This window comes from Ornithodoros turicata, chromosome 1, assembly GCF_037126465.1.
Source record: "Ornithodoros turicata isolate Travis chromosome 1, ASM3712646v1, whole genome shotgun sequence".
Taxonomy (NCBI): domain Eukaryota; kingdom Metazoa; phylum Arthropoda; class Arachnida; order Ixodida; family Argasidae; genus Ornithodoros; species Ornithodoros turicata.
The window spans coordinates 191,907,927-191,922,164 of record NC_088201.1 but is presented as its reverse complement, the minus strand read 5'-3'; the positions used below and the strand labels follow the sequence as shown (position 1 = coordinate 191,922,164).

The window sequence follows — 14,238 nt, the reverse complement described above, 5'->3', positions numbered from 1 at the left end:
ACGAGTCTTTATGCAATTGTGTGTGGTATTCAGCATGTATCTCTCAATTATTCATTAATTTAATTAAGTTAGAGGCGTAAATAACTACGCGTATGAATACTAGGAAAACAACGCTTCAGAGGTTCGGCCGTTCGGCTACTATTGGGGACGAGGCTATTAGAGAAAATGGAGTAACGACGGAGCTGTATCGTGTTGCGTGATGTGCTGCATGAAAAGGATAATCACTGCAAGCTCTAATAAAGCATATGTTTCTTCTGCCGATTTCGTCAGGTATTTTTCAGACGTGTAACGACTTGGTGTGCTAACACGCGCGTGTAACTTAAGAAGGAATTCATTGGTGAAGTGACATTGATGCAGTCGTAGCTGTTTTGGACAGGCAATCTGGTAGCGAAAAATGTCCACGATAGGCAACATATAAAACGTACCGCAAAACTGCTGTGTCGACCATTTGTCACGACGGTAATCACGTACATCACGGTAAACATCATGGAAACGTCTCTTGCTCTCCTCGGCCTCGGCCTACGAAGAACCGCTAATGTTATGTTTGATAAGCGCCGCGAAAAGTGGTTTAGCAAGGTAAAACTGTGCCGGGAACGCCGTCACATGAGGGATGTGTTTAATTAAATCACAGTGAAAGATAGCAAAGGAATGTTACTGGTCATGTAGAAAGCAGATCTCGTTCACCAACATATCAATGGATTGTCTAAATAGTGTTCCTGTCAATGGACAACTGACGTTTTCGTCCCGTCTATACTGAGAAATGTTGGCCCAGAGCTTGGTTTCTGGATGCCACAAAACACTTCTCGACAATGTGGTGCACTGTGACTCAATGGGGCATTTACAGCTCAGTGTCATTACCACATGAGGCAAGTTGGCTCTCTCAGGTGCTGTAGAAGATCCAGAGTATATTCTTTGTCATTGCCCACACTACTGAGCTTTCCAAACTGCCATTTTGAGATCTCAATAATCTGAACTCCTGCCCCTCTCTCTAAAATTTCTTGGCCCTATAGCTAAATCGAGCCCACGAATGCCTGCTCTCGAAGCTCTTTTGGCAATTTTGGACTCCATGGGACATTATTTCCTTCCTCACACCACAAGCAGCTATGGGGTAGAGTACCGCCCCAGGCAATGAAACTCTCTGTCCATCTCAAAATAAAGTTGATGAACAGCATCTGCAACTTCCGTGAGGTGGTTTAAACCACTCTTATAACTACATGATACAGACAAAATACAGAAACCGACACTTCCTCAGGTAGGACCTAAGGAAGCGTGGACCTCCATGCGAAACCTTGTACAAATTAAACTTAAACAAAAATCTTCAGTGTCGCTTTCTGTATTTTGTTTATGCGATCTACAGGACTTGACTCCCCTCTTCGTATATCAACCACATGGTATGTGTAACCTAGGAATGCTGGTATGTGGGTGGAGTGACTAGTTTGCCACAGTACCACAAATAGGAACACGAATGGCTGATAAATCTGCTACCGAATCTGGGCCAAGACGATGAGCACTTGGAATCATCACAGTTTTCAATACCATGCAGAGGAAGATAGAGTAGAGTACCCTCAAATTTTGTACTACTTTTTCTGAATTACTTGTAATTATGCAGCAGCTACATAGGCAGCAGTTCAAATGCTACTCACAATTGCCAAAACTTCATGCTAGCACTCAATTCTTTTTACGAACTTTGGTTTGTGATGTGATGAATGTTTCGGTGACTTCCATAGGCCCGGTTTCACCAACTCTGGTTAACTGAACCAATATCAAGGGTTGCCAATCCTCGAACAGACACTTAACAGACACTTCTTTTTTTCCATCGGTGATGTGGTGAAGCAGATAGTTTAATGACCGTTCATCTTAGTTCAGACGCTGAAAAGGTTGGTGAAACTGGGTCATTATGTAGCCTTTGTGTTCTGGTGCTGTGCAGTGGCTTTTCGAGGGATTCAAACTATAAAAAAAGGGTAGTCATAAAAAAAATTCTTGGCATACCTACCTACCTACATATATGTCCTGGACAGCATGTAAGAAACTCAACAGAATAGAAATGTCATCATGACATTGGTAGACAGACTGATACCGAAACAAATCGGAAGGGGAGGGCTGGGTTCCACGAATGGGCACTTGTTCACTGCCTCCTCTTGAAAGAAAAGTAGGACCGAAAGTTGCGTGCTCTGTCAAAGACCACCATAATCCCCTCAAGACCATGTCTTTTTGATGCGAACTCGTCCCCCCTAGCTTTGAGCGTAGCTCAACTGTACCAAATTGGTGGCACTGTTGAACAGTATGATGTCATTTGTTTTTATGATGGACAGTGTGATGTCATTTGTACCGTTTCTAAGGCACTTTGTACAAGGGTTTTGTATGCCAGCAGTGTACTGTCTGCGAAAGGTAGTTTCCGTGTCCACTTCAAGAAGACAATTTTTTAAGAGGCTTAGAGGATGTGTAACTAATGTGTGATTCCCACTAAATATCAGAAGAGAGGTGCACACTTAAATACCTGAAACCCTCAACTCAATTAATTGTAGGATCAAAATTACGTGGAAATATATTGAGGTTTGTCTCGTGCACAAAAGACATCATTGCACACTCTGCAAAGTGCATCGGTAGTTGTCATGGCCTACATCAATCATAGATACTGCAAACCACTCATTGAGCATAGTCAGTCCGCGGTACACAAAGTGAAAAGCGTCATTGCCCATTGTGAACATGGTCATGCAACAGTGCTTGCGGCTCCGCATTTCTCACTAGTTTCTTTCATCACTTTGTTATGAGATGACTAACGCTTTGCCAATTCAACACTTGGAACTTTGGAACAACTTTGCAAAGCATATGTATTCGTATGCACTTCCTTTAATCGCTTCAGGAGTATTTCTTCCGTAACATATCTCAGCAAAGCAGTATGTCATGTAGGTAACACAATTTTGGCACAGTATTTGCTTGATATGTCCAACAAGCAGAGATATCAAATCTTTGTGCCAAAATGGTGTGCCACATGTCCGTGTAAGGACGAGTCGCTTAGATGGAATAGGTACAGCATCTTGATGTTGAATGCAAGAAGTTAATGTTTGACAACATATATGTCATGGGTTAAATAGAGCAGTATATCATACACATCAGAAGAATGCCAACACTTCAGTGCTTTACCTTTACCTGTTATTCCAATGTTTACTCTCCCTTCTATTGGAATTATGTATTTCAGAATCATTTTTGTATTACTGAATTTTAATTTGGCAATCCTTTCACATGTCTTGTGATAGACAGGTTAGCAATGTAAGCAGTGTTTATGTGCCTCTCACAACCTGCATCTTTATGCAAAAGTACTCCAAAAGCCGGGAGACGACATAACTAGACAAAAAAGTAGAGAACTCCAACTTAACATAACAAAATAACGAGGTTTACTCAGACGTTTCATCCGTCATGCGACAGACATCATCAGTGCCAAACTGAATGAGCGATTGCACAACCGGTCATTATTTAAGGAGATGGGAGTATTGTTCGGGGAAGGGCCACGGTTTTTCTTAAAAACCGAGGGATCACTGCGTATGTTCCGAGACTCTAGAAGCTTCCTGTGTCCCCATCTTTGTTCTCTCTTGTTATGTTAAGTTGGAGTTCTCTACTTTTTTGTCTGCATTTTTATGTCTGAGGGTGTTTTTGTGACAAGAGGGCAAGGGTGCCGGCAACATGGCACATGTTCACAAAAATGCAGAACCAGAGACACACACACACACAAAAAAAGTATAGCATAACACAGTCCCAATCATTTTGTCGTGTCCTTTTTGGTATGTCGTCTGATCTACAGTTTTTTTTGTTTTGTTTTTTCGTGTGTAGTTTCTGGATTTTAAGCCCAGGAGCAGTTGCTGTAGAGGATGCTGAGAACATGTGAAGCATACATTTTCTCATTCTCACATTATGCTGTAAGCAGTGTGAAATACAACCCAAAAGGAATTTAATGAGAGACAACTTGTCATCAAGATCAGTGTGGGAACATTGCAAAGGAAAAATAATTCTGAACAATAATGAATTTCTATCCTATTTAATGGTGCAGTATCAGATGAAAGTAATCCAAATAATATTAAAGAAGTAACCGTGCAAATTATGAGTCAAACAGTGAAGCTGGCTGCAGTACACTACAATGTGTCACATGTAACAATATCAGTGTTTCCAAAACTGACACATAAACCATAGGGAGGCCGCAATAGTCAAAGCAGGGGTTACACCAGTTGGCGAAAAGAAAAAGCAGATGAAATGAACGCAATATGCCACAAAACCAAGGAAACTATCAAGCTACAACTGCAATATATTGAAGTTGTTTTTAAAAAATAGAAGTTAGTTCAGCGCACAGATATCAGCTGTGGAACACACAGCCATCCCGAAAACTATGCCCATCTTCGTTGATGCACCCACGAATCCACAGGAAGACCGCCGAGGCTTTCCCACTCGGATTAAGTATCTGTACCTTGAACTGTGAACAGTTTGGTGTACACTCCAGAAAACGAGAACAGCTGATTGCCGATTTCATGGGCGCGGCTATGCGAGCCGACAAGGACAGTTCAACAGAGGAGCAATTTGAACGCGAATGTGGCGCTAGTGGTAGGCGCAACAATTTGCACTTCAAACGACGTAAAGTGACCAAAAATTAAGCAGCGAGGATGCGTGCTTGCTCATTTGTGATTATTTGGGCCTGTAATCCACATCACGGTTCAGAAAAGCTGCTAAAATGCCGATGACTGGCACAAGAAAAACGAGTTTGCAATGTTTTTTGACCCGTTGCGGTTCAAGCGAATATATCTTTTTTGTGCTTCTTCCTCTTTTTTTCTTTCTTGTTTTTCTTTTTCTTTTATTGTTTTTTTACTGTTGTCGGTTCGTTCCGGAGCCCTAGCTTGGAAAGCTGCTCCTGTTTAGTTTCGGTATAAATCGGAATGTGGTGGGTAGGGGGAACAGTCCACCGCTCCTCGAGTTTTCACAGTGCTGGCTCTGCCCCCCCCCCCTCGAATTTTCCCTCCGAGGACCTTTTTGAAAATGCCGTACTTCTCAATCTTTAACTCCATGTCCAGCAGTGCTCTCCTTCAGGTTAGGTGAGGTTGGGTTAGGTTAGGTTAGGGCTCGCTCCCCCTTGCCGACTTCCGAGTTAGTGCGAGCGAAGTATCTCGATAATGGAAAATCTGAAACGGTGCAGTAAAAACAAATGTCACCTCTGGGGATAATAATTTGAAGCATATAGATGAAGGATTCATCTCATATCTAAACCGATTGCCAGCAATTCTGCTCTTTCTGTTTCTCGAAGAAAGAAAAAGAGCTTCACACACACACACACACAAATACATCTTAGTGAATTATGCAAATTAGAATGCCAAAATACCTTGCAGATAAGGTTTTCCTCCACTCGCGTACGCGTACGTGCGAAACTAATGTACACATAGTCCTAGTTGTTTTATTTTAAAAAAATCTCCATTAAAATATGGCTACGACCACAAAGTATGCGTTTGTGGCACCCCGTTTATTTTGTGTGTGTGTGTGTGTTTCAGCTTGGGGGGGACAAACTTTTATAAAAAAGTCACGAGAGCACGTCATTTTCACAGTTGAGTTCTACGGGCGCGTATTCTTTCCAAGAGAGACTGTAATGACTAATAAGGAAGACTAATCAATTAAATTCATTAATTAACTCTAATAAGGACGTCTTGAACAAAAGTCAGATACCGATATGAGAGACTGTCCTAGTTAAAATCCACGTTTAAAAATTTTGAAACGCGTACGTGTATTAAAATATCAATCCCTGAATTTTGACATGCAAATGGCCAAAACCGAAACCATGGCAACCACGTTTGGGGTGGTGGTCTTCACGGTACGGGATCTCTATGAGATACTTCTGTAAGTCAACTGCGCTCGCAACTAAGTACTCTTCTCCTTAGGGAAGCGAGGAAGCGAAAGATTTATTGACTCTACGTTGCACTAGTGTCAGCGCGCTGAGCGGTTGAGCTGGAATTGGAATTAGAATTGGAAATGAATCAAAAAGAATGATAAATATTCCTAGAAAGAAAAAGAATGAAAAAAGCGATATCTGAGCTGATCGAACTCGGTTCACTCTGGAAATTGTTGCACCGACGACTGGCGCCACGTTCGAACTTACCTAAAATTGCTCCTCTGTTGAACGGTCCTTCTCGGCTCGCATGGCCGCTCGCATGGCCGCGCCCATGAAAGCAGCAATCAGCTGTTCTCGTTTCGTGGAGTGTGCACTAAACTGTTTGTAGTTCAAGCTACAGGTACTTAATACGAGTGGGAGAGCTTCGGCAGTCTTCCTGTGGATTCCTGGGTGCATCAACAAAGATGGGCATAGCCTTCGGGATGTCTGTGTGTGTCAGCCGGTGTCTTTCTCCGTCTGTTACGTCGCGAGACAACGGAGATCACCGTCTGTGCGCGCTCAGGAAGCTTGAAATCTGCCCTCATACATATACAGTAATATACACCTTCAATATACGCTGATACATATACGGTCAATAAATTGGGACTTGCTCCACGGCAATCTTTCCCGGAGTTCACAAGAGACCATGTTTGTGGATTTATGCCTTACATTTAATCTATCGCATGCCGTTCCACATCCTACCCGAATAACTCATGCCACGCAGTCAACCCTTGACTTGGTTTTAACCTCCCATCCTGAGCACATCACTTCTTTGCATGTCACTGATGGTCTCAGTGACCATTTTCTAAGATATCTCTTCAAGTAGTCCAAATGTTCATAAATTCAACGATAAAACCATATACGACTATGCTCGAGCTAACTTCCAAGCCATCAACGAGGGTCTTGAAGCTCTGTATGAAAATTCATTTCATGGCACCTTGCCTCACTCCATTGAGGATAACTGTCCCTCTTTCGTGACAACATAAACTACCTTACCGAGTACAATGTTCCAAAGATAAGAGTGAAATCTTATGATCACAATCCTTGGTTCACGAAAAGTCTTAAAATCTTGCTAACCAAGAAAAAGCGCTTATTCAGGAAAGCAAAGCGTCTTGGCGACAACGTATCATGGGCTAAATTTCACTACTGTGAACGGGAATACAGGTGCTCGATCAAGGAAGTGAAACATAAGTTCTTTACCATCGACCTCCCGTCTCTCTTGACGAATAAACCAAAACAATTTTGGAAAATCTTATCTCCACCAAAATCCCACCGTATCAGTATAACTGACACCCGCTGACAGCGACTGCGCCAACGCTTTCGCTTCCTTGTTTTCATCCGTTTTCAACACCGATAACGGGTACACCCAAACTCCATTATCAGTAATCGCCTTGTCACCTATGGTCCCCATTCATATCAGCATTCATGGTATTTGTAAAATCATTGAGTCACTTAAGCTGTCGTCGAGTGCTGGTCCGGACTCTATTAACCCGAAGGTTCTATACAACACGAGATCTATTTCCAGCAAGATTCTATGTTGCATATTTACTCAGTCACTCCAAGATTCTGCCATACCGCAGGACTGGAAGATGGCGAAGATTGTCCCTATTCACAAATCAGGCAGCTGCCACATCGTTAATAACTACCGCCCCATTTCACTCACATCTATAGTATGTAAAATTCTCGAACGCATACTCCAACCTAGTTAAGTACCTTGAAGAAAAATGCTTCTTCTATCACTTGCAGCACGGGTTTCGAAACCTCTTTTCATGTGAAACACAAGTAGTCAGTTTTGTTCACGACATCTTTCTCCACGCGGACAATAATCATCAGACTGAAGCCGCTTTCTTAGACTTTCGCAAGGCCTTTGATATGGTGCCGCACTCTAAGCTTCTATACAAACTCTATCTGCTTAACCTCGACCCGTATGTCGTCCATTGGATAGCTCAATTTCTGAGTAATCGTACGTTATTTGTTACCTGCAACAACCACCTATCCCCAGATGTACCTGTGCTTTCTGGTGTCCCTCAGGGTTCAGTCCTCGGCCCTCTCCTTTTCCTTATCTATATAAATGACCTTCCTTCAGGCATATCTTCCACGATTTGTCTCTTTGCTGACGACTGTGTAGTGTACAGGCAAATCCTCTCTCCTTCTGACCAACTAACCTTACAAAGCGACCTTTAACTAATCCGGCGTTGGTGCAATGAGTGGCAAATGCCTCTGAACATTGCACAGTGTCGCATTTTGTCGTTTTCTCGAAGACGGGTCTCCTGCCTTCCTCCCTTCCCCTACACTCTAAGTGATATCACATTAACCCGAGCAGATTCTTACAAATATCTTGGAATCCACCTTTCCTCCAACCTAACTTGGAACGAGCACATCAACCACATAATAACTAACGCTTCTCGCTCCCTAGGCTTTGTTAGACGCACCCTCAGGTTGGCGGGCTCCATCTTAAGCTCCTAACCTTCACGGCTCTTGTACGAAGCAAGCTGGAATATGCATCACCTATTTGGGACCCTCCCCAAAAGTATCTCTGCGACGCCCTAGAAGCCATCCAGAATCGGGCTGCCCGTTTCATTTCCAACGACTACAAATTCGATCCCTTGTAACCGCGTTAAAATCAAACCTTAATCTCGACTCACTCGAACATCGTCGCCGTCTTGCCAAGTTAGCCCTCTTCCATTGGTTCTTTTTCATCTTGCCACCGCACCAATCGCCCATCACCTGCCTGAGTGTCATTTTTCCTCGCATCCACCACACTAATAAGGTCACATGCTTTCATTGTAATACCAATGCATTATCCAGATCATTCTTTTGTTCAACTGCCATCGAATGGAACAACCTCCCATCACCTCTCGCAACTATTATCTACCATACACTATTTTGTAACACCCTCTCCCGTTCACTCCACCCACAAGACCACCACGCTTGTATGTCAGTTGCTATGAAATTTTTCACCTCCCCCTTATCATATTTGTTAATTATCTGTACTTATGTGAACGAACTCCCTGTTTCACGCTTTAATACTTGTTTTCATATAAGATTGTACTGTCGTCGTTTCTTTATTTTCCTGTTTACTTACTGCTAATTGTGTTGTTCTTTTCTGCTTGCTTGTTTGTTTCTATCAAGTTGCTGTAAATGTATCTTACGCTCCAGTTCCCACCCACCATGTAATGTCCTCCGGACCCTTGGGGTTCTCGAAATAAATAAAGAAATATGAATGTTATACTAGTGCGTGCAAGTAGCGTCTGATGTAGGTCCACGGTCTCGTCATGATACAGTGAGGAATACTGCGGCACACTTGATTCAAAGCATTACTGCGAGTTAGCTTGTTTCCCGACTGATTGTGTGCTGAACTGAACTTGCATTTTTGTAAAACAACTGCAATATAATGCAGTCGTAGAGAGATAGTTTCCTTGGTTTTGTGGCATATTGCCCTCACTTCATCTGCTTTCTCTTGGGCCCCGTTTGGGCTATCGTGGCCTCAATGGGGGTCCTGACACGCGGTTTGGGAAACACTGAGGCATACTGTATATTGTTACATGTTGTAATGTACTGAAGCCAGCTTCACTGTTGTATTGTTTCTTCGCATGGTTACTTCTTCAACATTACTTGAATAAGGAATGCGGAGAATGAGGAAATGTATGCCTTGCATGTTCTGGATGTGCTCTATTTGCTGACCCCTGCTGTTGGGCTAAAATCCAGCAACTACACAAAAAGATTAACAAATGCAGAACAGGTGACAGAAACACGGACAGAATGACATGATTGAGATCATGATATGCTGTCAATTTTTTTCTGTGTCTCTGGTTCTACATCTTATGAACATGTGCCACATTGCCAGCACCCTTTCCCTCTTGCTACGAAGAGAGCCTCTCAGCATTAAAAATGCGGGTTGTCAAATGCACGTAAACAGTGGTTACATTTTTTTGGGGTCTTCACTCATCCAATGTTTATGCCAGAAAATGCTCTCCTAGTTCACATGGCATACTGAATATGAGTGTGCTCCACAGCCACAAACTACATTGTAAATTAGCACTGCAGTATGTTTATTGGCACACATGAAATTACCCTTCATAAGTGCATCATGCAAGCTGATTGATTCTGATGCCAACTGCTCATGAAATAACGTGGGGTGGGGTGAAAGACACTGGAATCACATGTTGCGTCACTAGCAGTGCCGTACTCACTCAGCAGTGACATCACAAGCAGTGATTTTTCACTGAAGCCTGCAACTCAACGATGTAATTTACATCTTGATTGCAGAAAAAGTAAGCACATGTTTGTTATTACTTGGTATACAGTTGAAACTTGTTAATGTGATGACGGTCATTCTCGTTGATTTTGGCAATGAAACCATTTTAGGATAAAAAACACCTGTCAAGGTGTAAGCTATGAAAAGTAGTAAATTGAGTGAGGCATTTTAAATTGCCTTTTTTCCTTTATATTTTCAGTGCTGACATACATCAGCTTGTGTAACTGTCAACCTGGGCTATTCCAGCCAAAACCAGCCAGAGATGTAGCTTGACTCTGTTAAATATCACTGAAAAAAATTGTGTGCATTTTTTAGATGATGCATATATCGAATGTAACTCATCATTTTGTTTTCTTGAACAATGGGGGCACATTAAACTGTGCCGAAATATGAAGTTGTCCCTTACGAGCTTCCTTCTGACATCTACATATGCATCATTTGTGCGCTTTCCTTGCCTGGTGTTAGAGGGGAACCACGGCTCTGCCATCCCAAAGGGTATGTAGAACGAGAATAAATCTGGTGACGTGGTGAGAACTCGAGAAAGGAACACATTTGCAGTCAAGTTTACAATAAATTTCTGACACATTAGCATTCTTGAAGGAGCCCCAGATTATTTATGCTTGTAACTGATTGCTTGTGATTAGCTTCACATAAAAATATCAAGCTGATCTATATTCATTGTTTAACCATGTGTTTGGGAATAACAAGCACTTGCAAAAAATTACTTTTTTTTTCAGATAGTATATTCACATATAGGTCGTCTAAAAGAAATCTTCCCTTATTTGTATAACTAGTCCTCTCCTGCAACATATTGAAAACCTAGAGGTTTATTTTTCTTTAAGAAAAATTTAAAAAAATTGTCACCATAATGTGCTGCAGCTTGTTCGTGAGTTGAGGCCATCTAGGAAGCAAAAAAAAAAAAAATAATTTGAGAACCTACAGGTGTACTTGCTCTTACGCAAGAAAAATGTTTCATCAGCTCATTCATATCCCATCTGTATGACGCTATAGCACACTTTGAACAAATTCTGCATTCAACCGTTCTGCCCAGTTCTACAGATTAATTGCAGTCGCTGCTCCATAACAGCTTTGTCAACATTTATGATTGTTTTCACATACCTGAAGTCATCTGGAAAGTGAACAAATCTCATCATTTCAAGGGCCTACCCTCTCCTATAGCATGTTCAGAATCTGCTGGCATGTGTTTTCTGTAGGTCTTATGGCATCAGCTGACCATATTGGCTCAGATCATGTCAGAATGCGACGTAACAGCTTTTGGAAACAATTTATTATGATCTCGTGTGCCCTTCAACCACAACAGAAAAAAAAAAAAAACAGTCTTTCTTTCAGTGGAAATAGGTGTTTTTGCTGCATTAACAGAAGGTGGCTCAAATTAATTGTGTACCTCCTTGTGGCCTGGGTGGAGCATGCCTCACTGTGCTTTATGTCCAGTAATTTCTTCTCCAACCGCATCTCTTTGGCAGTGAGCCACAACGTATGCAGTCTTCAAGCTTTCTTTCACCCGGAAGAACAGCTTACAGCTCTGCAGGCATCAGAATATTTGCACGCAATAAGGGGCTACAATCTAGCCCTATAGGTGCCAACGTTTTAAATCGTACTGCGAACACAGTCATAGTACCCTATATCACGGCACAAAGCAATTATGTCAAAGTTATGCTTGTGGAGGCAAAGTCACGCTTGCCAAAGCCAAAGAGGCAAAGTTATGCTTATGGAGGGTTTTATTATGCCCTGCTGCTCAGTGTATGGCTTCTGTTTTTAGCTGGAACAAACCAATAAAAAAAAATCTGAGGAAAGAAATATGCCACCTTCAGTTGTCATCGACCAAGCAAACTAAGTCAATAATGGTGGTTGTTATTCACTCTGCTATGTGATTGTCTTCATGTAAATTCACCTCTTTGGTACTGTGGTATCAGGTAGCTTCCTTGTAGCGTAACATATATGTGACCACATAGAGAACAAAGAGGAGGAATTAGCTAGTCTGGCGTAGGAGCTCTCACACTGGCATAGCTGGTCAAAACGAAAATGTGGGCCATACATCACATAAGACACAAATACCAGTATATTTTCAGCAAGCACTGGTTAATTTCTAGTAGGTGCAGTGCATATAGCATGTCCATGGACTGATATTTTATTCTTAGAGAAATAATATTTTTGCAGTTATAAAGGATGACAACATGTTCTACATCCGAAGCGAATGTACTAATTAGGTCTCGTTTAATTATTAGAAATAGAAGGTCGGTGCAAATGCAATGTCGGTTTCCCTATGTGCCGCTATAGTTTTCCAAAGTATGCTCGTGACCATTTAGTGCGAGGACATGGCCCCGAAATAATGGCTGTGTGAGAGTAAGTCCCGGAGCGTTCTTTTTGCCTTTTCACTTGAACGTGAGGAAGAAACAACGCTGCAGAACTGCAAGCAGCACATTTAATGTAATGTCGTACAGGATGCAAGTTTTACAGCGATTTCATATTTCAGCACAATATTTATAAGCTGTAAAAATGGGTGCAAGGGTACCATACAGTGAAGTAGCTGGTACCGTAAATTTTAGACCTCTTCTTGGCGTGGGTGCTTGGCATAAAGAGTGACTGTTAATAAACGTACTTGGGTATTTCTGAATGCGAAGATCATAGGAGAGAAAGGAAGGCAAACAAATACAACAGAGGGTGCCATTCATTTCTCACACTTCTGATTTCAGTTACTTCACTGCTCTTAGTTTTCTTCAGTTCCGACATCCATCTGATAACCAGAATTTACACTGTATGTCCACGCGAATAAAAAAGATGCAAAAATTCCTGTGAGAAAATTTCATGGTTTTTAATACCTTGAAAATGGCATTCTTCGGTTCCAGTGTATTCAAAGACCAGTGAAAACAAAGTGCTTGAAGTATTATGTCTAGATACATCATTTGCAGCTTTTGCATGGCAAATCGTTGTCTAGGAAGGTGCGCGAATCAATGTCGATGTTCCTGAAATTAGAATCTTATTTCGTTACACTTTGAGATTACCGTACGCTGGTTACAAAAAAATTAGGACCTCTGCTGACTCAAGTTATTCATTCCAGAGAAAATAGTTTTTTTCTTGCAAACAAACGCACAATTTCTTCACATTCATATGCAGCTTATTTGCAGAAATGCATTTCGAGAGTCTGTCCAGTACCTGTTCCGTGCGTTAATCAGAACGTAGGCTCACAAGGAAAACCACAGGCAGGTTCCGATTTCACGATTCTACGGTTCTGAGGCTGGAACACACACAAACACATACAGACGGATAAACACAACACATCCACACGGTATCGGAATCAGGCTTTTTCGTCGATCGTCACTTTTCAACTCTACGACTTCACAACCAAGGCAGCTGAAGGAGAATGGCGATGTTTGCGACAATGTTCATAATATAGCAGGTGTCCACCATAGCTGGGACGGCTGGGACCAACACCGGGAACTCATTCGGTGACACCACACGAATTCAGAGTTCGACATACTCAAATTTGACAGGCGAGCAGCAGAGCAAATCATTAACTGCAGTGTCAACAGAATCCTGAAAGCCGGCGGAGAATACAGTAAACGATTCGTCCAGACTCGGTATCGGTACTCTCGTTCCCAGCCCACCGCAAAAAGCCTCACCCTGCGGGGAAGTATTTTGAGACGCGGGAGCCAAAAGCCTTCGCTGCTCTGAGGCTGCCGTGCCTGTCGACCAATCAGAGACGATTTATTTTGAAAGTTTGAATCTGAAGGGTTTGTATCGCAAAAGTTGATTTTTACGGCTTTATCTTTACACCGTGGATTTTTTCGTGATTTATTTTGAGGAGTTTATTCTCGAAGTTTATTTTGCGAAGTGTAAACCAGAGTGATCCCACGAGAAAGGCATCGATGTCGCTCACAAGTTTCGTTGTAGAGGAACGCACGATACTCCGTTTCTTCTTGAGTCGGTCGAGCTTGCTTGGGTCCATTTCGTCGTTAGAGAGTATCCCAGGTTTTCGGCACCATGTAGAATATTGCGTTAGACAGAGGACACTGGTTGCATGAACCAACCTTCTTTATTCCCAACTCAAGACAGACTCTCC

At 42.1% G+C, this 14,238-nt stretch overlaps 1 protein-coding gene across 3 annotated transcripts in view; it reads left to right on the top strand.

The window, feature by feature from the left end:
* Positions 1–14,238, top strand: part of LOC135378894 (sodium-dependent glucose transporter 1B-like) — a 78,593-nt gene that overhangs the window by 25,732 nt on the left and 38,623 nt on the right. The gene's annotated exons all lie outside the window — the stretch shown is intronic.